Here is a 27,251-nt window from a genome sequence, read left to right on the forward strand (position 1 = left end):
ATGGATCATGAAAAACTGCGGAAAGCTGTTAGAGAGATGGGAATACTAGACCATCTTACCTGTCTCCTGAAAAACCTGTATGCAGGTCAAGAAGCAACAGCTAGAACCCTATGTGGAACAACTGATTGGTTCAAGATTGAGAAAGGAATACGACAGGGCTGTCTGTTATCACCCTGTTTTTTAATCCTATACGCGGAGCACAGCATGAGAAATGCCAGGCTGGATGAGTTACAAGCTGGAATCAAGATAGGTGGGAGAAACATCAATAACCTCGGATATGCAGATGATACCACTCTAATGGCAGAAGGTGAAGAGGAACTAAAGAGCCTCTTGATGAGGGTAAAGGAGGCAAGTGAAAGAACTGGCTTAAGACTAAATATTTAAAAAACTAAGATCATGGCATTTGGCCCCATTCAGTTCAGTTCAGTTCAGTTCAGTCGCTCAGTCATGTCCGACTCTTTGCGACCCCATGAATCGCAGCACACCAGGCCTCCCTGTCCATCACCAACTCCCGGAGTTCACTCAGACTCACGTCCATCAAGTCAGTGATGCCATCCAGCCATCTCATCCTCGGTCGTCCCCTTCTCCTCCTGCCCTCAATCCCTCCCAGCATCAAAGTCTTTTCCAATGAGTCAACTCTTCACATGAGGTGGCCAAAGTACTGGAGCTTCGGCTTTAGCATCATTCCTTCCAAAGAAATCCCAGGGTTGATCTCCTTTAGAATGGACTGGTTGGATCTCCTTGCAGTCCAAGGGACTCTCAAGAGTCTTCTCCAACACCACAGTTCAAAAGCATCAATTCTTTGGCACTCAGCCTTCTTCACAGTCCAACTCTCACATCCATACATGACCACAGGAAAAACCATAGCCTTGACTAGACGGACCTTATTCAGCAAAGTAATGTCTCTGCTTTTGAATATACTATCTAGGTTGGTCATAACTTTTCTTCCAAGGAGTAAACGTCTTTTAATTTCATGGCTGCAATCACCGTCTGCAGTGATTTTGGAGCTCCAAAAAACAGTCTGAAACTGTTGCCACTGTTTCCCCATCTATTTGCCATGAAGTGATGGGACCGGATGCCATGATCTTAGTTTTCTGAATGTTGAGCTTTAAGTCAACTTTTTCACTCTCCTCTTTCACTTTCATCAAGAGGCTTTTTAGTTCCTCTTCACTTTCTGCCATAAGGGTGGTGTCATCTGCATCTCTGAGGTTATTGATATTTCTCCTGGCAATCTTGATTTCAGCTTGTGTTTCTTCCAGCCCAGCGTTTCTCATGATGTACTCTGCATATAAGTTAAATAAGCAGGGTGACAATATACAGCCCTGGCATACTCCTTTTCCTATTTGGAACCAGTCTGTTGTTCCATGTCCAGTTCTAACTGTTGCTTCCTGACCTGCATACAGATTTCTCAAGAGGCAGGTCAGGTGGTCTGGTATTCCCATCTCTCTCAGAATCTTCCACAGTTTATTGTGATCCACACAGTCAAAGGCTTTGGCATAGTCAATAAAGCAGAAATAGATGTTTTCCTGGAACTCTCTTGCTTTTTCCATGATCCAGCAGATTTTGGCAATTTGATCTCTGGTTCCTCTTCCTTTTCTAAAACCAGCTTGAACATCAGGAAGTTCACGGTTCATGTATTGCTGAAGCCTGGCTTGGAGAATTTTGAGCATTACTTTACTAGCATATGAGATGAGTGCAACTGTGCGGTAGTTTGAGCATACTTTGGCATTGCCTTTCTTTGGGAAAAAGTGGAAATAGTGACATTTCCTGTTTGGGGGCTCCAAAATCATGGTGGACAATGACTGCAGCCATGAAATCAGAAGACGACTGCTTCTTGGCAGGAAAGCGATGACAAACCTAGACATTCAACCTGTGTTGAAAAGCAGAGACATTACTCTGCTGACAAAGGTCCATATAGTCAAGGCTATGGTCTTCCCAGTGGTCACATATGGTTGTGAGAGCTTGACCGTAAAGAAAACGGAAGGCCAAAGAATTGACACCTTCAAACTGTGGTGCTAGAGAAGACTCCTGAAAGTCCCTTGGACAGCAAGGAGATCAAACCTGTCAATCTTAAGGGAGATCAATCCTGAATATTCACTGAAAGGACTTATGCTGAAGCTGAAGCTCCAGTATTTTGGTCATCCAGTGCAAACAAATGGCTCATTGGAAAAGTCCGTGATGCTGGGAAAGATTGAGGGCAGGAGAAGAGGGCATCAGAGGATGAGATGGCTGGACAGCATCACCAATGCAATGAACATGAACTTGGGCAAACTGCAGGAGATGGTGAGGGTCAGGGAGGCCTAGTATGCTGAAGTCCATGGGGTTGCAATGATTCAGACAGGACTGGATGACTGAACAACAACATAGTTGATTTGCAATGTTGTGTTAGTTTCTGGTGTACAGCAAAGTGAACTTTTTTTTCTTTCTTACTAGTGCATAAAACAAGAGAATATCTTATAGTCAATGATGTTTCAGATTAGATTAAATCCAAATTCTATATCTTGAGAAGTACCTATTAGAGTAGACTTCCCCAGTGGCTCAGCAGTAAAGAATCTACCTGCAATGCAGGAGAAACAGATACATTGGTTTGACCCCTGGGTTGGGAAGATCCCCCGGAGACAGAAATGGCAACCCATTCCAGTATTCTTGCCTGGGAAGTCCCATGGATAGAGGGGCCTGTTGGGCTACAGTACATGGGGTCACAAAGAGTCAGACACAACTGGGCAATTGAGCACATATGCACCTATTAGAGTGCAATACTATTAGATGCAAAAAAAAAATGCTTATTTATCGGGCATTAAAAATGTATTAATTCATTCATTCAAGAAATAGTTACTGAGAGTTTATTACATGCCAGGCAATGGACACTGAATATAGAATGGTGAATAAGACAGATATTGTCTTCATTCTCATTGAGCTTAGTTGCTAGATAAGACAGCAGTTCCCAAACTGGTACCTCAAAATTAGCTCCTTAAGACAGTCCAAGGAAAAACAATAGCTCTGTGATCAGATTAGTTTGGGAAATGTTGCACACTAAATTCGCTTCTTCACAATGTACATTATCACACTAAAAGCTTTTTATTTTTTTTAATTTTCTTTTTTATTATTTATTTTTTTACTTTACAATATTGTATTGGTTTTGCTATACATCAACATGAATCTGCCACGGGCGTACACATGTTCCCAATCCTGAACCCCCTCCCACCTCCCTCCCCATCCTGTGGTAAAGAAGCTTTTGTTTCACTCTGCACACCCCAAATGTATTATGTAAACCCAGAGTCAGAATTGTGATGCATAATATAAAAAGAACTCCCACAAATTGACTTGAAAAAGACAAACAATATGGGCAAAGGACATCAGCAGGCAACTCACAGAAGAAACTGGTTAATGAAAAATACATCCAAAAAATGCTTAACCTCACTCATGTTTAATAAACACAAATTAAAACAATGAGAGGACAGACTTCTGCTCATTTGAATGGCAAAATGGAAAAAGATAAATGATAAATAATTTTTAAATAGTGTCGTGAAAGTAGGATCCTCTATGACTCACCTCCCAAAATACTGGAAATAAAAGCAAAAATAAACAAATGGGACCTAATTAAAATTAAAAGCTTTTGCACAACGAAGGAAACTATAAGCAAGGTGAAAAGACAGCCTTCAGAATGGGAGAAAATAATAGCAAAGGAAGCAACTGACAAAGAATTAATCTCAAAAATATACAAGCAGCTCCTGCAGCTCAATTCCAGAAAAATAAATGACCCAATTAAAAAATGGGCCAAAAACTAAACAGACATTTCTCCAAAGAAGACATGCAGATGGCTAACAAACACATGAAAAGATGCTCAACATCACTCATTATCAGAGAAATGCAAATCAAAACCACAATGAGGTACCATCTCATGCCGGTCAGAATGGCTGCTATCCAAAAGTCTACAAAGAATAAATGCTGGAGAGGGTGCAGAGAAAAAGGAACCCTCTTACACTGTTGGTGGGAATGCAAACTAGTACAGCCACTATGGAGAACACTGTAAGTGAAGTGAAGTTGCTCAGTCGTGTCCAACTCTTTGCGACCCCATGGACTGTAGCCTACCAAGCTCCTCTGTCCCTGGGATTTTCCAGGCAATAGTACTAGAGTGGATTGCCATTTCCTTCTCCAGGGGATCTTCCCAACCCAGGGATCGAACCCGGGTCTCCCGCATTGTAGACAGACGCTTTGGAGAACAGTGTGGAGATTCCTTAAAAAACTGGAAATAGAACTGCCAAATGACCCGCCAATCCCACTGCTGGGCATACACACAGAGGAAACCAGAATTGAAAGAGACACATGTACCCCAATGTTCATCGCAGCACTGTTTATAACAACCAGGACATGGAAGCAACCTAGATGTCCATCAGTAGACAAATGGATAAGAAAGCTGTGGTACATATACACAATGGAATATTGCTAAGTCGTTTCATTCGTGTCCGACTCTGTGCAACCCCATAGACGGCAGCCCAGGAGGCTCCCCCGTCCCTGGGATTCTCCAGGCAAGAACAGTGGAGTGGGTTCCCATTTTCTTCTCCAATGCAGGAAAGTGAAAATTGAGAGTAAAGTTGCTCAGTCGTGTCCAACTCTTAGCAACCCCATGGACTGCAGCCTACCAGGCTCCTCCATCCATGGGATTTTCCAGGCAAGAGTACTGGAGTAGGTTGCCATTGCCTTCTCAGCTATTAATAAGAACACATTTGAATCAGTTCTAATGAGGTGGATGAAACTGGAGCCTATTATACAGAGTGAAGTAAGTCAGAAAGAAAAACACCAATGCAGTATACTAATGAATATATATGGAATTTAGAAAGATGGTAATGATGACCCTGTATGCAAGACAGCGAAAGAGACACAGATATAAAGAACAGTCTTTTGGACTCTGTGGGAGAAGGCGAGGGTGGGATGATTTGAGAGGGTAGCATTGAAACGTGTGTATTATCATATGTGAAGCAGATCGCTGGTCCAGGTTCAATGCATGAGACAGGGTGCTCAGGGCTGGTGCACTGGGATGATCCTGCAGGATGGGATGGGGAGGGAGGTGGGAGGGGGATTCTGGATGGGAACACATGTGTACCTGTGGTTGATTCATGTCGATGTTTGGCAAAAACCACTGAAAAATTAATAAATAGTGTTGTGAAGATGTATGGGGAAAATACTCTCATTCACTGGTAGTTGGAGAGTGATATGGGTCTATGTTTTAAGAGCACAATTTGGCAATATCTACCAAATTTACTTCTGGCCAAGTCCCTTCACTGTTCACTTGAAACTATCACAACATTGTTAATCAGCTGTACTCCAATATAAAATGTTTTCAGTGTTTAAAAAGAAAAAAGTACTTGCCCAAAGATGTATGCACAAAGGATGTCTACTACAGCATTGTCTGAATAGTGGAAAACTGGAAAGAACCCAAATGTCCATCAATTGGACATTTAATAAACTATATTACATCCACACAAAGGTCCACCATGAAGCCATTATAAAGATAAGAGAGTTCTAATTGAAGATGTCTGACTAAAGATATGTGCTTATCTCCTCCCTTTTGACATTCATTAAAATGGTAATAAAGGAATAAGCCCTTAACAGTGGGAAAAAATGGGCTTAACAAATTTCTGGAAGATTGGAAATGTGTCAACTGATGAAACAGAATGGAACAAGCCAATGGACCTGGCAGAATCCCAAAAAGGCTCCCATTTTAGAGCTGGCAAGTATTCAAGGTCAAAAGAAGAAGGGAGTCTGAAAACTGTGAATTGAATTAAAAGCCTGTCTATGAAACAAAGGTCCCCATTGGCTCCCCGTGATCTCCTCACCCATCATCCCCAAATTCTGCATAGTTAACCCAATTCTTACCTCCCAGCTAAAAAAAAAAAACGGAATTGAAAGAAAGCAAAAAAAGAGAGAGGAAGAAAGAAAGGAGAAAAACAAAAGGAAAAAATAAAAGATGAGGACTCAGTAGAAATAGAATAAACACGTGGAGAAAACTGAAGGGTAGTACAGGTGTTCGTGCCCAAGAACAAATGAAAACTCTTCTTAATCCAGCATCTGGGGTCCCCCAGCCTAAAGTCAACTTCCAAACACAAGTCTAAAGAGAAAGTTGTTATGCACAAGTCCTGACCAGCTACACAGACATCTAGTCCAATCCCCTATTTAGAGAAATATGAGAAAATGGATCTACATACATCAACTATATTAATTACCTATCCTTTCATTTATAAATATGAAGAGACAACCAAAGACCATCAGAAATAAGAAGAAAAATAGCATGATGAAAAGAAAGGTCAAGATAAACAAGCAGAACTAACCTCAGAGGAAACAGATAATTCAAATACAATTTTAAGGGTCTACTAAGATCAAAGGGGAAAAAAGACCCATACTTAAGACACTATATCATTTTATATGTCAAAAATAAAGATGATAATACTTCCAGAAAGAAAAAGCAGGCTACCTATCAAGAAACAAAAATCAGTTTTCTCACTAGCAACACTAAATGCTAGAGTAACACTCAAAAATTCTGAGGGAAAAGTATTATGCACCTAGAATTAAAAATCTAGCCAAATCACCAATCAAGTATGAATACGAAAAAGATATTTTCAGAAATGTAAAGACTCAAAGAATACTTTCTGCAGTCTTTCTTAGTTTGTTATTCTAAAGTGTACTTCAACAAAACCAGGGTAAATCCCACAAAGAAAAAGACATGAGAAACAAGAAATAAAAGACTTAACTCATCGATCCATTGAAAAAACCCCTCCAGGATGACAACTGTGAAGCAGGCCTGGAACCAGAGGGATGGTATGGGGAGGGAGGTGGGAGAGGGGGTTCAGGATTGGGAACATGTGTACAACCGTGGCAGATTCATGTTGATGTATGGTAAAACCAATACAACATTGTAAAGTAAAAAAAAATAATAATAAATAATAAAAGGAAAAAAAAAAGAAACCAGCATGCTACAGAAAGAAGGTCTTCAAAAAGAAGCAACTTGATTCTAAGTGATGGATAGAAAATATTAATGATTAGAAGAAGTGATATCTTTCCTCAAAATGAAAATATAAAAGGCAATTAAAAACTCCAAGAAAAACAAACACACACTATACCAGAAAATAATGATAGAAATATGAAGCAAATTTTCCATTCCTGGTTATATGGTAGACTAGGTATTTGAACCAATCTTCCAATGGAAAACCACTTAAAGAGACTGGATAAAACAGAAAGAACTCTATTAAAAGCATCCAAAAACTGGTATGATAAAAAAGTATTAATAAGATAAAATAAAAGGGAACCCATATAGACATGTAATAGACTGAAGCTGCTTTGCCCTGGGAGCATCTACAAAAACCTGGTGACCTTTGTGGATTCCTAGATCCCTCCAAGGTAGGGAAAAGCCTTCTTCCTGTACCCCTGGAATTTAGCTGAATCCTGAAAGGGCCACAACCCTAAGTAAGGGCAAATTAGAAAGTAATCTCACCAAACCCTACATCCTCAGCTCCAGGGAACTGAAAAAAAAAAAATTGCCTTGGTTCTCTCTTATAGAAGGGAGAATCAAGGATTTGAGAAACTGAACAAAAAGCTGGTCCTTGCTCAAGTTTATAGCTGAAATACACGCCATCTGGTGGTAACACACATACACACACATAAAACCTTGATTTAGTTTACAGTCCCAGATATTGCTCCTAAATGCCTAGCAGAAGCAAACATAGAAACTTTCTGAAAGAATGTTCTTTCACCCTACTACTCAAAAAATTCCCACAAATAATTTCCTAAGGAAAATGAGCAGCTCATTGTTAAAAATGAGTAAAACATACTTTTCTCTCACTAGAAAGGTAATTTTTCTCATTTATTGAAAATACCAATTTTGACAAGAATGTGGAGCAATCTGAACACTGATAATTACTAATGGCAGTGTTAAATTGATATAAGCAATTTGGAAAACTATTTGGCAGTATCTAAAGCATACATCTACTTTACAACTCAGCAATTATACTTCTTAGGTAAAAATTCAACAGAAATTAATGTACATATCCATCAGAAGACATGTATAAGAATATCCATAGCAGCTTTATTCATAAAAGTCAAACATTATAAATCCATCAACAAGAGAATAAACGAATAAACAGTGGCATATCCATATAAAGGAAAATACTTTGCATTAAAAAGAAACAAACTTGATACAGGCAACAACATGACAGAATTTCATTATACTGAGCGAAAGAATCCAGACACAGAAAACTACATACTGTTGATACCATTTATATGCCATTCTGAAAAAGCAAATCTATAGTAATGGAAAGCAAATAAATGATTGTCTGATGCCATGAGTGAGAAGGATTGACTGGAAAGGAACACAAGAGAACTTTCTGGGATGATAAAAATGTTTTCTCTTGAAGGAGGTGGTAAGTTACACAGGTATATTTATTTGCCAAAACTCATCAAACTATACATGTAAAATAGGCACATTGTATTATATCTTATTATATGTAAATGATGTTTCAGAAAGTTGATTAAAACTTTTAAAACATAAAAATGAGGGATATAATAATTGCCATTAAAACTTAATGTAATGTACACGGTGATTTCTGGAAGTTGATAAGGTGGCAGTTTTTCAATTGCCCCAAGTTCCTCTACAAAAAGAGAAAATAGGATAGCAAACCCAAAACCTACGGACAATATCTGCAACAAAAATAGGTAATAAGATACCCCTGTGAACCCCGAAATATGAGGAAAGGGGACAAATTATCAGCACCTATAAGACATATATGGGTTTCAGCAAAAGGAAGCAGAGGGAAGCAATGGGGCATCCAACAGACCAGAGAATCCCCAAACAGCTAGTTACTCAGTGGAAAGCTCAGAGAGCCAGTTTAAGGAGAGCAGCTTAAACTGAGAGAGGTTTTGCATATGCTTATAGAGGTCCCTAAGAGTCAGACACGACTGAGCGACTTCACTTTCATGCATTGGAGAAGGAAATGGCAACCCACTCCAGTGTTCTTGCCTGGAGAATCCCAGGGACAGAGGAGCCTGATGGGCTGCCGTCTATGGGGTCGCAGAGTCAGACACGACTGAAGTAACTTAGCATAGCAGGGCAGTGGTAAGACCTAAAGAAGCTGGAACAATCTGGGCCTGGGGTAGAGTGAGCCTCGAACTATCAAAACCAACCAGCTAAAGCTCCATTCTAGGACAAAGCCCACCCTGAGGAGAAACTTCTGGGAGTAGAATCCAAACTAGGCAGTGCAGCAAGAGAAGGTCCAGATGAAAATAGGAGAGCACCATATCATTTGTTTTAATGTTACACAAAAGCGACAGAAGAGGGCGCTCAAAAGCCATGAAATTAAAAAAAAAATACTCAACCCAAATTTCTTTTAAAATTAAAACCTTTTCATGCAAAAATGAGCAACAGAAAAGGATCAAGGTTTATTACAATGAAAAAATAAGGCTAATAACATCCCTTGACAACAAAATCATGGTAGATAAATAACACTACAAAATATAAAAACTATAAATCAACTGTTTTAAAGCAAGTAAAAGGACATTAAGGAAATTATACAAGATGTGAAAGAACAATACAAATCAGAATTAGAAAAACTCAAAATTTAGGTGACAGAAGTAAGGAAAGAATTGGAAATAAAAGAAGAAAAATCAGAAATGAATTCTAAAGTAGAAGAAGCACAAGAGCAAATAAACGCAACACACAACTCCTTAAGAGAAAAAGAAAATAAAAAGAAAAAAAAATTAAACTAAAAACCAGAGATAGATTCTGAGAAAAAGTGATAAATTCAGAAGATAGAGAAAAGTCAACATACATAGAAGAAAACCAAAGCAAGGGGAAAAGGATGAATAATAAAGATTATAAGAAAGTTTTCCTAAAATAACTTTCAACAGACTTGAAAAAAACATTAAGAAGGGAATTTGTGAAACTGAGAAAATTAACCCAAGATGATCATATCATAGTAAAATTACTGGACTTTAAAGAAAAAAAAAATCTTATGTATCCTAGTAAAGAGAACAAGGGAAAGAAAATCAGCCAGTTATCAGATGTATTGACAGCAATGGCTTATGCCAGAAGAAAATACATTTACATGTTCAAGATATACAAGGAAAGAAAACATGGGCTAAAGTTTATCTCTAGCCAAACTGACTGGTGTGGGCTGAATCGTGTCCTTCCCTCCCGACTTGTAGTGTTCTTATGCTGAAACCCAGTATCTCAGAATGTGAACTGTATTTGGAGACAGGACTTTTCAAGATGATAAAGTTAAAATGGGACCATTTTTTAGGGTGGGCTGTAATTCAGTCCCACTGTCATCATAAGAGGAAATTTGAAGACCCAGAGAGAAACCAGGAATGTATATGCACACAGAAAAGATTACACAAGGACGCAGTAAGAAGCTGGCCACCTGCAAGCTGAGGAGAAAGGCCTAAGAAAGAATCAAACTTGCCAACACCTAGATTTTGGACTTCAAGCCTACAGAACTGTGAGAAAATGAATTTCTGTTGTTTAATTCATCCAGTCTGTGGTATTTTGTTACAGCAACCCTAGCTAACTAATATACTGACTTTCTAGATTAGAGGCTACAAACTACTATCAACAGGTAATCATTCAAGAAAGATTGGTTTTGTGACCCCCCTACGTGAGGAATCTACTAAAGAATAAACCTCAGAAAACCAAAATAACTAGAAAGACATTGCCATAAGGACTGGTGTGTGCTTCGTAGCTCAGTCATGTCCAACTCTTTGTGATCCCATGGACCAGGCTCCTCTGCTGAGGAGGATTCTCCAGGCAAGAGTACTGGAGTAGGTTGCCATGCCCTCTTCCAGGGGATCGTCCCAACTCAGGGATCAGGCTCAGGTCTCCCACATTGCAGGCAGATTCTTTACTATCTGAGCCACCAGAGAAGCTCAAGAATACTGGACTGGGTAGCCTATCCCTTCTCCAGGGGAATTTTCCAATCCAGGAATCAAACCAGGGTCTCCTGCATTGCAGGCAGATTCTTTACTAGCTGAGCTACCAGGGAAGCCCATAAGGACAGATAGTGAGCATTAAATAAATAACAAACACACATACACACACATGTAGAACTAAGATTCAGTGAAGGTTCTAAGTAAAAGTATAGTATATAATTGCTACTAAAGGGGGGGAAATGGAGAGATGACATGCAGAAATGTTTAATTGTTTTCATTATTATATAGGTGGTGGTAGTATTAATACTGCCATTTTGAGACAGTTGTGTATGTTAGTAGGATAAAGCAATTGAGTAATTATGTGATATTCTATTATTCCCTATATCTACGGGAACCATAGTGGGCCTTAGGAAACATTACTAGGAACAAAGCTAATGGAGGTGATGGAATTCCAGCTGAGCTATTTCAAATCCTAAAAGATGATGCTGTGAAAGTACTTCACTCAATATGCCAGCAAATTCGGAAAACTCAGCAGTGGCCACAGGACTGGAAAAGGTCAGTTTTCATTCCAATCCCAAAGAAAGGCAATGCCAAAGAATTTTCAAACTACCATATAATTGCACTCATTTCACATGCTAGCAAGGTAATGTTCAAAATCCTTCAAGCCAGGCTTCAGCAGTATGTGAATCAAAAACTTCCAGATGTACAAGCTGGATTTTGAAAAGGCAGTGAAACCAGAGATCAAATTGCCAACATTTGTTGGATCATAGAGAAAGCAAGGGAATTCCAGAGAAACATCAACTTCTGCTTCATTGATTACACTAAAGCCTTTGTGTGGATCACAACAAACTGGAAAATTCTTAAAGAGATGGGAATACCAGACCATGTTACCTGTCTCCTGAAAAACTTGTAGGCAGGTCAAAAAGCAACAGTTAGAAGCAGACATGGAACAACGAACTGGTTCAAAAGTGGGAAAGGAGTACATCAAGTCTGTGTATTGCCACCCTGCTTATTTAACTTACATGCAGAGTTGTTGCCATTCAGTTGCTCAGTCGTGTCCAACTCTTTGCGACCCCATGAACTGGAGCACCCCAGGCTTCCCTGTCCATCACCAGCTCCCGGAGCTTGCTCAAGCTCATGTCCATTGAGTTGGTGATGCCATCCAACCATCTCATCCTCTGTCGTCCCCTTCTCCTGCCCTCAATCTTTCCCAGCATCAGGGTATTTTCTAATGAATTGCTTTTCCCATCAGGTGGCGAAAGTATTGGAGCTTCAGCTTCAGCATCAGTCCTTCCAAAGAATATTCAGGGTTATTTTCCTTTAGAATTGACTGGTTTGATCTCCTTGCTGTCCAAGGGACTTTTAAGAGTCTTGAGCACCACAGTTCAAAAGCATCAATTCTTTGGTGCTCAGCCTTCTTATGGTCCAACTCTCACACCACTCTTCTCAGGCTGGATGAAGCACAAGCAGGAATCAAAATTGCTGGGAGAAATATCAGCAATCTCAGATATGCAGATGACACCACCCTTATGACAGAAAGCAGAGAGGAACTAAAGAGCCTCTTGATGAAAGTGAAAGAGGAGAGGAGAACAGTGTGAGAGATTCCTTTAAAAAACTGGAAATAGAACTGCCATACGACCCAGTAATTCTACTGCTGGGCATACACACTGAGGAAACCAGAATTGAAAGAGACTGGTGCACCCCAATGTTCATCGCAGCACTGTTTACAATAGCTAGAACATGGAAGCAACCTAGATGTCTATCAGCAGACAAATGGATAAGAAAGCTGTGGTACATATACACAGTGGAATATTACTCAGCTATTAAAAAGAACACATTTGAATCAGTTCTAATGAGGTGGATGAAACTGGAGCCTATTATACAGAGTGAAATAAGTCAGAAAGAAAAACACCAATACAACATATTAACGCATATATATGGAATTTAGAAAAGGTAACAATGACCCTATATGTGAGACAGCAAAAGAGACACAGATATAAGGAACAGACTTTTGGACTCTGTGGGAGAAGGTGAGGGTGGGATGATTTGAGAGAATTGCATTGAAACATGTATATTACCATATGTGAAATAGATGGCCAGTCCAGGTTCGATGCATGAGACAGGCTGCTCAGGGCCAGTGCACTGGGATGACGCTGAGGGATGAGAGGGAAGTGGAAGGGGGGTTTAGGATGGGGGACACATGTACACCATGGCTGATTCATGTCAATGTATGGCAAAAACCACCACAATATTGCAAAGTAATTAGCCTCCAATTAAAATAAACAAATTAATTTTTTTTAAAGTGAAAGAGGAGAGTGAAAAAGTTGGCTTAAAACTCATCATTCAAAAAACTAAGATCATGGCACCTGGTCTCATCATTTCATGGCAAATAGATGGGGAAAAAGTGGAAACAGTGAGAAATTTAATTTTCTTGGGCTCCAAGATCACTGAGGATGGTGACTGCAGCCATGAAATTAAAAGACGCTTGCTTCTTGGAAGAAAAGCTATGACAAACCGAGACAGCGTATTAAAAAGCAGAGACACCACTTTGCCAACAAAGGTCCATATAGTTAAAGCTATGAGCCACCAGGCTCCTCTGTCCATGATATTTTCCAGGCAAGGATACTGGAGTGGGTTGCCATTTCCTTCTCCAGGGGATATTCCCAACCCAGGGATCGAACTCGGGTCCCCTGCACTGCAGGCAGATTCTTTACCGACTGACATGTACAGATGTGAGAGTTGGTCCATAAAGAAGGCTGAGCACCGAAGAACTGATGCTTTCAAACTGTGGTGCTGGAGAAGACTCTTGAGAGTCCCTTGGACAGCAATGAAATCAAACCAGTCAATCCTAAAGGAAATCAACTCTGAATATTCATTGGAAGGACTGATGCTGAGGCTCCAATAATTTGGCCACCTGATTCGAAGAGCCGGCTCATTGGAAAAGACTCTGATGCTGGGAAAGATTGAGGGCACAAGGAGAAGGGGTGACAGAGAATGAGATGGTTGGATGGCATCACCGACTCAATAGACATGAGTTTGAGCAAACTTCAGGGGATAGTGAAGGACAGGGAAGCCTGGGGTGCTGCAGATCATCGGATCACAAAGAGTCAGACACAACTTAGCAACTAAACAACAACAATGGGAACCAAGATTCTCAAGTTTGAAAGAAAGGAGATTCAAATACAACATAGGAGTTAAGTAAAATCCCATAGGCTTGACTTTGAATTAAAGTATCTGTGGGAACTCATGAGGCATTTTTTCTTAAAAGGCTTAGAAACAGTGACCAGCCCTGTATCTATGAGCATTGCTAGCATCTAGACTGTGACCTTAAAATACCTTTTTCCACTAAAGAGAAACCAGGGCTTTTTGAAGAAGTGGCTGATTCCAGATTTGGGACAGGAAATGTACATGGTGAGTCTGAGATATCAAATATATTCAAAACCATGAGTTCAAAATAAGTGAATTTTTGTTGAAAAATAAGTGAAATCATACATGTCAGCAGTATCCAAAGGGCCCCTGTAAAAGTACAGCAAATACATAGCTTATCTCTTGGGACTAGGATCATAGAGAATTTTTCTTTCCAAGCCACAACTCTCTGGTTGTTTGTTTAAAACTTAACGAGCATACATTTCTGTGACCAGCAAAAGCAGTGATTAAAGAAAAAAATTTTAAAGACTGATAATCACATAGTTTCAAGAATCAGTTTATAAAATGAAACATTCCCATTGACGTAATCAAAATTGAGCAATGACTAACACTAGGCTTTGGTAAAATAAAGTTTCCTAAACTCAGTTTTAGAATGTTTTTATATTATTGTTCAAAATTCATAGTTTTGAGTAGCTAGAGGACTATTGTTATTGATAGAAATTCATATATGCTCACAAATGGATTTCTGATCAGGTGGTTCAGTAGTCTGAAAAAAAAAGTGGAATCCTGCTTTAAGTTTTTTTAAACATTTCTTTCCTTCTGCCTTGGTGGAATATGAGGATCAAAGGGAAAAGCTTCCCACGGACTTTCTTATCTCTCACTATTTAACCTATGTGGCATGGATCTCAAAAGTGGTCTCTAGACCAGCAGGCACCAATTCTCAGGCCCCATCCTGACCTACAGAAACAAAACCATTGGTAAGTGAGGCCCAAGCTGTGTTTTAATAATGCCTTTGAGGAAAGTTTACCAGATAAAATACAAAATGGTCCAGTTAATTTTGAATTTCAGATAAACAACAAATAATTTTTCGTTATTGTTCCCTGTTGAGTTGCTCAGTCATGTCCAACTCTTTGCGACACCATGGACTGTAGCATGCCAGGCTTCCCTGTCATTCACCATCTCCTGGAGCTTGCTCAAACTCATGTCCATTGAGTTGGTGATGTCATCCAAGCATCTCGTCCTCTGTCATCTCATTCTCCTCCTGCTTTCATTCTTTCTCAGCATCAGGGTCTTTTCTAATGAGTCAGCTCTTCATATCAGGTGGCCAAAATATTGGAGCTTCAGCTTAAGCATCAGTCCTTTCAATGAATATTCAAGATTGATTTCCTTTAGGACTGACTGGTTTGATCTCCTTGCAGTCCAAGGGACTCTCAAGAGTCCTCTCCAACACCACAGTTCAAAAGTATCAATTCTTCATCACTCAGCCTTCTTTATGGCCCATCTCTCACATCCATACATGACTACTGGAAAAACCATAGCTTTGTTGGCAAAGTAACATCTCTGCTTTTTAATATGCTGTCTAAGTTGCTCATAACTTTTCTTCCAAGGAGCAAGTGTCATCTAATTTCATGGCTGCAGTTACCATCTGCAGTGATTTTGGAGCCCAAGAAAATAACGTCTCTCACTATTTCCATTGTTTCCCCATCTCAGTCAGTTCAGTTCAGTCACTCAGTCGTGTCTGACTCTTTGTGACCCCATGAATTGCAGCACACCAGGCCTCACTGTCCATCACCAACTCCCAGAGTTCACCCAAACTCATGTCCATCAAGTCGGTGATACCATCCAGCCATCTCATCCTCTGTCGTCCCCTTCTCCTCCTGCCCCCAATCCCTCCCAGCATCAAAGTCTTTTCCAATGAGTCAGCTCTTCGCATGAGATGGCCAAAGTATTGGAGTTACAGCTTTAGCATCATTCTTTCCAAAGAACACCCAGGACTGATCTCCTTTAGAATGGACTGGTTGGATCTCCTTGCAGTCCAAGGGACTCTCAAGTGTCTTCTCCAACACCACAGTTCAAAAGCATCAATTCTTCGGCGCTCAGCCTTCTTAACAGTCCAACTCTCACATCCATGCATGACCACTGGAAAAACCATAGCCTTGACTAAATAGAACTTTGTTGGCAAAGTAATGTCTCTGCTTTTGAATATGCTATCTAGGTTTGTCATAACTTTCCTTCCAAGGAGTAAGCGTCTTTTAATTTCATGGCTGCAATCACCATCTGCAGTGATTTTGGAGCCCAGAAAATAAAGTCAGCCACTGTTTCCACTGTTTCCCCATCTATTTCCCATGAAGTGATGGGACCGGATGCCATGATCTTCATTTTCTGAATGCTGAGCTTTAAGCCAACTTTTTCACTCTTCTCTTTCACTTTCATCAAGAGGCTTTTTAGTTCCTCTTCACTTTCTGCCATAAGCATGGTGTCATCTGCATATCTGAGGTGACTGATATTTCTCCCAGCAATCTTTATTCCAGCTTTTGCTTCATCAAGCCTGGCATTTTGCATGATGTACTCTACATATAAGGTAAATAAGCAGGGTGACAATATACAGCTTGAGATATTCCTTTCCCAATTTGGAACCAGTACGTCGTTCCATGCCCGGTTCTAACTGTTGCTTCTTGAGCTGCATACAGGTTTCTCAGGAGGCAGGTAATGTGTTCTTGTGTTCCCACCTCTTTAAGAATTTTCCACAGTTTATTGTGATCCACACAGTCAAAGGCTTTAGCATAGTCAATGAAGCAGAAGTAGATGTTTTTCTAACACTCTTGCTTTTTTGATGATCCAGCGGATGTTGACAATTTGATCTCTGGTTCCTCTGCCTTTTCTAAATCCAGCTTTAACATCTGGAAGTTCATGGTTCACATACTGTTGTAGCCTGGCTTAGAGAATTTTGAACATTACTTTGCTAGCATGTGAAATGAATGCAATTGTGTAGTAGTTTGAACACTCTTTGGCATTGCCCTTCTTTGGGGTTGGAATGAGAATTGACTTTTTCAAATCCTATGACCACTGCTGAGTTTTCCAAATTTGCTGGCATATTGAGTGCAGCACTTTAGCAGCATCATCTTTTAGGATTTGAAATAGCTCAACTGGAATTCCATCACATCCACTGGCTTTGTTTGTAGTGATGCTCCCTAAGGCCCACCTGACTTTGCACTCCAAGATGTCTGGCTCTAGGTGAGTGATCACACCATCGTGGTTATCTGAGTCATGATGATCTTTTTTGTACAGTTCTTCTGTGTATTCTTGTCACCTCTTCTTAATATCTTCTGCTTCTGTTAGGTCCATACCGTTTCTGTCCTTTATTGCGCCCATCTTTGCACAAAATGTTCCCGTCTCTAATTTTCTTGAAGAGATCTCTAGTCTTTCCCATTCTATTGTTTTCCTCTATTTCTCTGAATTGATCACTTAGGAAGACTTTCTTCTCTTTCCTTGCTATTCTTTGGAACTCTGCATTCAAATGGGTGTATCTGCTTCTCTTCTTTTCTCAGCTATTTGTAAGGCCTCCTAAGACAACCATTTTGCCTTTTTGCATTTTTCTTGGGGATGCTTTTGATCACCACCTCCTGTACCAGGTTATGAGCCTCCATCCATAGTTATTCAGGCACTCTATCAGACCTAACCCCTTGAATCTATTTGTCACCTCCACTGTATAATCATAAGGGATTTGATTTTATCTTAAAAACAAATAATTTTAACTATAAATATTTGCCATATTTGGTACATAACTATATTCAAGTTAAAATTTAACTGGACATTTTGTTTTTGTTTGTTTGGTTTTTGTCTTATTATTTTTCAAAATCTGGCAACTTTACTGCCAAGGGATTCTGATCTATACTGAAGTTTCAAAACCATGGAGGGAAAGGTAAGAATCTGGGCCTTGGGTTCAGGTAGATCTGACTCTATCATTTTGTTAATAATTGGATGGAAACTCACAAATATGACTGGTATCTCCATGTGACAAAGGAAAACATCAGGGAGAGAGCCAACAAGCCTCAGGGACTAGAGTAAAGTCTGATAGCAGAGAGGGCCTGGATTTTACCAGAAAGTTCAAAAACACCCTGAGTTGCCCAGGGGGTACTGTTCTTACACAAAGCATAACTTCAGTCTAAATGGGAGAAAGGGCTGGGGGATCCAAGGAAGGAAAAAAAAAACAGATATACAAGAGATAGGAAGGAGAATAAAGGGCACAGAAAAGGGCTAAGACTTAGAACCGGCCATGTTACCTTGTATTCATAGCATGTTCTCTACCACTGACTTTGTAGGGAGAAAAGACTGGGGAAGAGTTACTCCCTTTGGGTATAAAGAGGCTCCTGGGCAGCACCTGCTGTGTTATGTGAACCTCTAAAGCAGTGATTCTCAATCAGGGAAGATTTTAACCCTTAGCAATGTCTTGAGACATTTTCGATTGTCACCATGTAGTAGGGCTAAAGGATATGCTACAGCCATCCAGCGGGCAGAGGTCAGAGATATTAGTAAACATCTCATTCATGAGACAGCCCCCACAACAAAGAATTACCCAGCTACAAGTACCAAATTTCAAGGCTGAGAAACCCTGCTCTAAAGCAAGTCAGTGTGGAGAAAGCACTACCCTCTTTGCCACAGCCTCACCCCTTATCCCAAACCTGTGTTTGCATTGCACTAAAGACATTTTATACATGCACATTCCCATAGGTCTAAATTTGAGCAGGCTACTAAATTCTCTAAGCCTTTGTATCCTAATCTATACAGTGTGGGTAAAATTATTTACCTCATAGAGTTACTGCAGGGATTAAATGAGGTATTTTAATACTCTAGATTCAAACATTTATTGAGCACTGACACTGTGTGCTGGGTGTTAAGGGTACAGACACAGTCCTTACTGTTAATGATTTAAGTCTAGTGAGTTTTAAGTCCCAGAGTACATTGTTAAACATAGGCTAATTTCCTTCACACTAAGCCCCTACCCATGTCCTTCTCTTTCATTATTAGACAGGTGTCTAATCCTCTCTCTTCCTTGCCAGAGAACTAGAAAGAAGAGCAGAATTAATATCTATTATGAAGAGGAGCTATATCACCACTTTGTGCTATTTTGTTGATGCTTCTCATCACTATACTGAGGACAGCGTTGAAACAAATGTATTGTTTTTAATATCAAGAGATTCAGTTAACTATTTAAGACTAGCACCTGCTCTATTCTCAGACTTGACTATCACCTTTGAACATGGTCAGGAAATTTAAAAAAGCAAGTTCACTCTCTTTCTGACCCTGACCTACATGGCTTCTACATCCTGCTCTGACAGGGCTTCAGTGAGCCAGGTAAGGTTATTGGAATATTAGAAAATGTATGTGCTTTCCCAGCATTCCCACTTGTTCATTAAATGGAGTGAGAGAAAGAGAGGACTCAAGTGTCATATCCAAGTTTGGGGACTGAGAAACTGATAGTGGTGCCATTTACTGAGATTGGAAAGTTTGGGGAAGCAAGTTTTGAAGGGAAATCAGGAATGCCACTTTAGACATTTTAGAAAATCTCCCTTTTGCCTCTAACCTTTCCTTCTCTCAGCTTGTACAAATGATCAAGTCTCTTTTTTCTTAAAACAAATGAAGCCCTCCACAAACCTTATAATCCCTCTAACTATTGCCCTCTCTCCTTCCTTTTAGGTCTGAACTTCTTTAAAGGATCATCTGCTTCTCACTATGTCTACTTCCCTACCTTTGAGTCTCTTCTCGACCCCCTGTAATCTGACTTCGGGCCATCACCATATTATTGGAACTACATTCACTAAGGTGGTAAATAATGCCCTATTTGCCACATGTAATGGATATTTTTCAGTCCTAACCTTACTGAACCTCTCTGCAGCCTTTAACATGGCTGATCATATCTTCTTTGCTGATCATATCTTCTTTGAAGATCTCTCCTCCCTTGTCTTCCCTGGCATCAACCTTTCCTGCTTCTCTTTCTCCTTGCATTCTTCCTGACTCTTCCTCTATCTGCTGCTTAAATACTGAATTTGCAGGGGTTTTGCTCAGCTTTTTTTCCTCCCTTTATACTGTTTTCAAGGATGATCCCATTTAGATCCCATTTAGATGATTCTGGCTCTCATCTATAAACTGTCAACTCCCAATTTGCTATTTACCAACTCTAATTCTCTTTGGAACTAGAAGCTCATATTTTGAGTTGCCTACTAGACAGGTCATCTAGATACTCCTATATGATAAACTCAACACATTCAGAATTCAGTTTTAAACAAGGCAATTTACAGAAGAAATTCAAGTTGTCAAAAACAAATGAGAAGATGCCCAATCCCACCTAGTAATCAGGAAAGTGCAAATTAAAGCAATAAATGCAATGCATCTCACCAAGCCTGGCAAAAAATTAACGATACTGATAACATCCAACACTGGCAATGATTAGGGAAAACAGGAACTCTCATACACCTCTGAGGAGAAGGAAATGGCAACCCATTCCAGTATTCTTGCCTAGAGAATCCTGTGGACAGAGGAGCCTGGTGGGCTGCTGTCCATAGGGTTGCACAGAGTTGGACATGACTGAAGTGACTTAGCATGCATGCATGCTTTGGAGAAGGAAATGGCAACCCACTCCAGTGTTCTTGCCTGGAGAATCCCAGGGACGGGGGAACCTGGTGGGCTGCTGTCTATGGGGTCGCACAGAGTTGGACATGACTGAAATGACTTAGCAGCAGCAGCAGCAGCAGCAGCAGCATACACCTCTGATAGAAGAAAGACTTATTATAACCTTTCTGGAAAGTAATCTGGCAATATCTATCAAAATATAAAATACATGCATGTCCTTTATATGCCAAAGAAATTGCTACACAGGTTCATAGGGTGCACGTACGAGTATGCTCATCACATTGTTGTTTGTGTTACCAGGAAGTTGGAGATAATCTGCTTGCTCATCATTGGAGAAACTGATAGGGAAAATATGGTAGACATATACCTTGGAGTACTACCAGTCAGAGGGAATACCTTAGATGTATGTATGCAATTAACAGGAATGGGATTTGTTTTCTTTTTTTAAAATTTTATTGGAGTTACATACAATGTTGTGTTAATTTAATTTCAGGTGCACAGCAAAGTGCTTCAGTTACACATATACATACTTTCATTCTTCTTAGATTGTTTTCTCATATAGCTTACCACAGAGTATTGAGTAGAGTTCCTTGTGCTATATAGAAAGTCCTTGTTCGTTATCTGTCTTATATATAGTAGTGTGAGTGTGTTCACCCCGAGCTTCTTATTAGAATGGCTTCTACAACAGAGTGCTGAGCGAAAAAATAATTGAATGTTTAACACAATATGATTTATATAAATATAAATAATACACATATAAAATAACAAATTGCATTTTACATTCAAACAAAAGTATATACATTAAGTAATGGTTGCATGTGGGGTGAAGAGGGCATGGGAGTGGGGAATGGGGCTAAAAGAAAATATATAAACAAATAAAGAAGGAATCTTGCATGGGTCAATGAAGACCCATAAATTGAGGAATATGATTCACTCAGCCCACAGCACTGAGAACCTCTCCTCAGTTAATAACACATTCTCTTTGATCCTATAGTCTATTCCTATTTTTGCCAGTAATGATAATGTTACAATAAATATTCTTTATATATTTTTGTATTAGTAATTCTATGTCTGTAACATATATTTTAATTGTGATATCTTCAAATACAGAATACAACACAGTTATTAGAAAGGATGAATTACAAAGAAATCCATGCTAAGACACATTATAATTGAACTTCTGAAACTGAAAGACAAGAAATCCTAAAGTCAGCCAAAGAAAAAAGATGCACTACTTATAAGGGAACATCAACTTGGATGATGACAGATTCCTCACCTGAAACCATGCAGGTCAGAAGATAGTGGCACAAAATTTTTCAAGCACAGTAAAAGAATAACTGTCAGATTAGGGCAATACATAAGATGAGCCTAGAACATCTTATAGAGCCAGAGAGTAAGAAAGTGCTGAGGAAAGTGCAAAGGAAAAAAAAAACCCACAGTGATGGAAGTATGTCAAAGGGACAGAGAAGCCAAATGAAAGAGCTCTCAATGGTCAAAGCCAGAACAATCTGAGCAATATAATAAAGTAATATTGGGTTATAACCCAAAGTATAAAATAAATATCCATGGGTATATATTTATACTCATATAATGATTGATTTGATGGATAAATATATACATATAAGCATATTAATGCATTTATTCATAATACCACATATATGCATATACATACATATATGGAGGAAAAGAGACAAATCTCCCATGCAAAATTCTAAATAATTTATTTTGATAGTTTGCTCCCAAGGAGGTAGTAGAGCAAAACTCTACTCAAGTTTGGGTATACATAGTGACTTCTAAGAGTACAACACAGGAAGGGGGATAGAATAGTAACTTTACTTTGAGGAAACCTGACAAACACCAACTAGCCAGGTGTTCAATGTGAACATCTAAAGTGAGAAATCATTCGAGAGTGTGTACACTTGATACGATGCAGTGAAAATGGTACTTTACCTCTGTGGTCTTCCTTCCCAAAACCTATAACTCCAGTTTTACCATGCATTGGATAAATTCTAGTAAAGGATATTCTATAAAACAGCTGTCCAGTGCTCCTCAAAACCATCAAGGTCATCAAAAGGAATACAAATCTGAGAAACTGTCACAGCCAAGAGGAGCCTAAGAAGACATGATGACTAGATGTAATGTGGTATCTTGGGTGGTTCTGAAACAGATAAAGAACATCAGGTTAAAACAAAGGAAATTTGGATAAAGTATAGACTTTAATAATAATGTATTGCTATTACTTCATTAACTGTAACAAATATACCATACAAATATACTAATGTAAGATGCTAACAATAGGGAAAACAGTGTAGGGGATATGGAAACTGTACTATCTTCTCAATTTTTCTGTAAACCTAAAACTGTTCTAAAAAATAAAGATTAGTCAAAAATAAACAACTGTTGGACTTCCCTGGTGGCAGAGTTGTTAGGAATCCACCTGCCAATGCAGGGGACACCGGTTTGATCCCTGGTCTGGGAAGATTTCACATGCCTCAGAGCAACTAAGCCCATGCACCACAACTACTGAGCCTGTGCTCTAGAGCTTGCGAGCTGCAACTACTGAAGCCCATGTTCCTGGAGCCCATGCTCCACAATGAGAGAGTAGAGGGGGCTATTCAGCTTCTGCCCTCTGCAACTAGAGAAAGCTTGCATGCAGCAACAAAGGCCCAGCATAGCCAAAAATAAATAAATAAAGCAGTGTGTACATGTCAACAAATTTTTTAAAATAAATAACAGTCAACAACAAATTCTATATCTGTCAAAACTATCCTTCATTCAAAGGAAAGCTGAGAGAATGTGTTGCTAGCAAACCTGCCCTTAAAGAACAGCTAAAGGAAGTTCTCTAAATGGAAAGGAAACGATAAAAGGAGGTCTGGAAATTTAGAAAAGAAAGTACATCAGAATGGGTGAAAATCGGGGAATACTATCTTTTTCATGAGTTTCTTAAATCATATTTGATGGTTAAAGCTAAAATTATAACACCATCTGATGTGGTGGCTCAATACATGTAGAAGAAATACTTAAGACAATTATACATTTTTAATGTGGGTATCATAAAGCGATCTAAATGAAAGTAAGTTCTCTCTACTGTAGTTGAAGTAGTAAAATACTAATAAGAGTAGACTATTATAAGTCACTGTTTCTGGGGTTCTCAAACTTGCTTAAAACTCAACATTCAAAAAAATAAGATCATGGTATCCACTCCCATCACTTCATGGAAAATAGATGGGGAAACAATGTAAACAGTGACAGACTTTATTTTCTTGGGCTCCAAAATCACTGCAGATGGTGACTGCAGCCATGAAATTAAAACATGCTTGCTCCTTGGAAGAAAAATTATCTCCAACCTAGACAGAATATTAAAAAACAGAAACACTACTTTGCCGACAAAGGTCCATACAGTCAAAGCTATGGTTTTTCCAGTAGTCATGTATAGATCTGAGAGTTGGAACATAAAGAAAGCTGAGCACTGAAGAATTGATGCTTTTGATCTGTGGTGTTAGAGAAGGCTCTTGAGAGTCCCTTGGACTGCAAGGAGATCAAACCAGTCAATCCTAAAGGAAATCAATTCTGAATATTCATTGGAAGGACTGATGCTGAAGCTGAAGCTCCAATACTTTGGCCACCTGATGTGAAGAACTGACTCACTGGAAAAGACCCTGATGCTGGGAAAGATTGAAGGCAGGAGGAGAAGGGGACGACAGAGGATGAGATAGTTGGATGGCATCAACAACTCAATGGACATGAGTTTGAGCAAGCTCTGGGAGTTGGTGATCGACAGGGAAGCCTGGAGTGCTGCAGTCCATGGGGTCACAAAGAGTCGGACACAACTGAGCAACTGAACTGAACTGAACTGATTATAAGTTACATGTTTACATTGTAACACTTATAACAACAACTAAGAAAACTATATAGAGCAGTGTGCTCAAAAACACTATAAATAAATCAAGATAGAATCCTTAAAAATGTTCAAGCAAGCACAGGAGAGCAAAAGAAGAGAAAGAAGAACAGAGGAAACAAACAGAAAATAATGAAATGGCAGACTCAAGTCTTAACATATCAATAATTACTATTTTTATCACTAATTACTATTATAGGTTGAATTGCTAAGTCACTTCAGTTGTGTCCGACTCTGTGTGACCCCATAGACGGGAAAGATATATTGAAGCCCTAATCAAAGTACCTGTGAATGTGGCCTTATCTGGAAACAGGGTTGTCTTAGTTCTGGCTTCTGTGACAAAGTACTGTAGAGAGGGTAGCTTACAAACAACAGAAATTTGTTTCTCACAGTTCTAGTGGCTGGAAGTTAGATATCAGGGTGCCAGCATGCTTGGTAGGCAAGTTCTTTACCCACCCAGGGAAGAACCTGTGTCTCCTTTATTGGTAGGAGAGTTCTTTGCCACTGCGCCACCTAGGAAGCCACTGGAGTGGGTTGCCATTTCCTTCTCCAATGCATGGAAGTGAAAAGTGAAAGTGAAGTCGCTCAGTCGCATCCGACTCTTCGCGACCCCATGGACTGCAGCCTACCAGGCTCCTCCGCCCATGAGATTTTCCAGGCAAGAGTACTGGAGTGGGGTGCCATTGCCTTCTCTGAGTATAATACAACTGGTATCCTAACAGAAAAAGGAAAGCTCCCCGCATTGAGGATGGATAAGAATCCAATATGGAATAAATTGGGGTAAATAGATAGGGCTCAGTGAGGTACCCTGTACCGCCTCACGGGCATAACTCCCCCAGCTCCCCCCAAGCCCTCACTGGTCTGGCGGTGGGGGGTGGGGAGGTCCAGGACTGAGCCCCCCTCCAACAGCTGGCCCTCTCCTTCTCGCAGCAGTCCCCGCCTTTCAGCCGCATGGTAGTTTTTCGACCCAAATCGTTTCCATCTCCCCTCTACTGACTCCCAAGTCCCCTGAGTCCCTGCTGGCCTCCATCCTCTCATCTCATGGGTGCTCATTCCCCGATCCCCCCACCAGATTGTCTATGCAACCCTGCCCTGGCACTCCAGTCACTCCAGTTGCTACCATTCCCCCCCCCTCAACTAAATCAGGCAATCTCTGAAGATGTAAATAAGTGGGGAGGGTAGCAGACAGGAAGATGAAGGGAGAAAAGCTGCCCACCATTACGGGACAGGAATGTAGGTGAACAGGAAAATAATCGAAGAATCATACCTGGGTGAGAACAGCTATATTATGCATGTGGAGGCTGTAGTTATGACCTAAGGTGACTTCAGCCGGATGGGATGGTTCCCACAAGAAGGAAGGCAGGATCTGCAATGCTGTGCATGCGTGCGTGTGCGTGCGCGCGCACGTGTATGTGTGTGTGTGAACCGCTCAGTCGTGATGGCAACGGACGAATCGGCTTTCTCATAAAAGACAGAAAGACAAAAAGTGAAGGACAGAAAGACAAACTGGTGGTATTGGAACTCTTTTAAGAAATGACTCGGTCTACACCAAAGCCTTCCCTGGTGGCTCAGATGGTAAAGCATCTGCCTATAGCGCGGAAGATCCAGGTTCGATCCCTGGGTTGGGAAGATCCTCTGGCGAAGGCAATGGCAACCCACTCCAGTACTCTTGCCTGGAAAATCCCATGGACAGAGGAGCGTTGTAGGCTACAGTCCATGGGGTCGCAAAGAGTCAGACACGACTAAGCGACTTCACTTTCACTTTCACACCAAAGTCAACCCAACCTTTCATCATTGGAAGGTTGACAACAGTTAGTTTTGACTTAATTTCCAAAGCCTTGAGTGAGGAAAGCAATCAAAGAACTTATAAAAAGCTCAACATCATCTTTTGCCGTCCATTACGAAACAAGCTTTGCAATGACAACGTTTTATTAATACAACAGCTAATTCATCTCAGAAGGAGCAACTTGTTCAGAGGATTTCCTCCCTCACATCCTGTTAGCACCAGAGGACTTACAGCCTGGGTCACCTCCCGGACCCATACCTCACAGACCGTTATCATCTCAAACAGCTGATGGCAAGGCCCCACTGGCAGGTGAGGAGATGGTGAGCATCAATCCAGGGAGAAGATCAGGGACAAGCACTAAGAGGATTACCAGTGAGGGCAAAGGACAAATACCTGGACCCCTTGGAGGATGCAGACCCCGACTAGTGTTTCGCCAAGGGCAAGGTCTCTAAGCACAACTACAGTTACCCCATGTGGACTCCTTAGACTTTGGCTTCAGTGTGGGACCAGTGAGATTAAGACACAGTCATCTCAGAGCAAGTCCCAGCAGGGGAAGGAGAATATCATGCACATATACCAGAATGCATTCAACTGTGAGTAAAACGGAATGGGCTGCTGTCAAGACTCAGTGAGAACTTGGCTCCAAGCAGTGAGCTGTATGTGGGGAGGACAGCATGCTCTATCGCTGTGTGTGGGACCGATGGAGACTATACAGACCTGTGCTTGTGCTATGAGAAGTTTTGCCTCCAAGGGATGGCTCTAACAGAGTTCTGTTTCTTGGCCCTCTGTTCTTACTGTCACCTCCCACTTTGGGCCTGCTACCACTGAGGAATGATGTGCAGGTGCTATGGAAGGAACCACAAAGCGGCTGTGTGA

The 27,251-nt window shown here is 40.3% G+C and overlaps 1 non-coding gene and 1 pseudogene across 1 annotated transcript; both read left to right on the forward strand.

Moving 5' to 3' along the window:
* Positions 1 to 27,251, forward strand: LOC138930734 (sprouty-related, EVH1 domain-containing protein 2-like; annotated as a pseudogene).
* TRNAY-AUA (transfer RNA tyrosine (anticodon AUA)) lies at positions 26,147 to 26,218 on the forward strand. Its single transcript has one exon. It is a non-coding gene; the product is annotated as a tRNA-Tyr (tRNA).

The sequence above is a fragment of the Ovis canadensis genome, chromosome X, assembly GCF_042477335.2.
Source record: "Ovis canadensis isolate MfBH-ARS-UI-01 breed Bighorn chromosome X, ARS-UI_OviCan_v2, whole genome shotgun sequence".
Classification (NCBI taxonomy): Eukaryota; Metazoa; Chordata; class Mammalia; order Artiodactyla; family Bovidae; genus Ovis; species Ovis canadensis.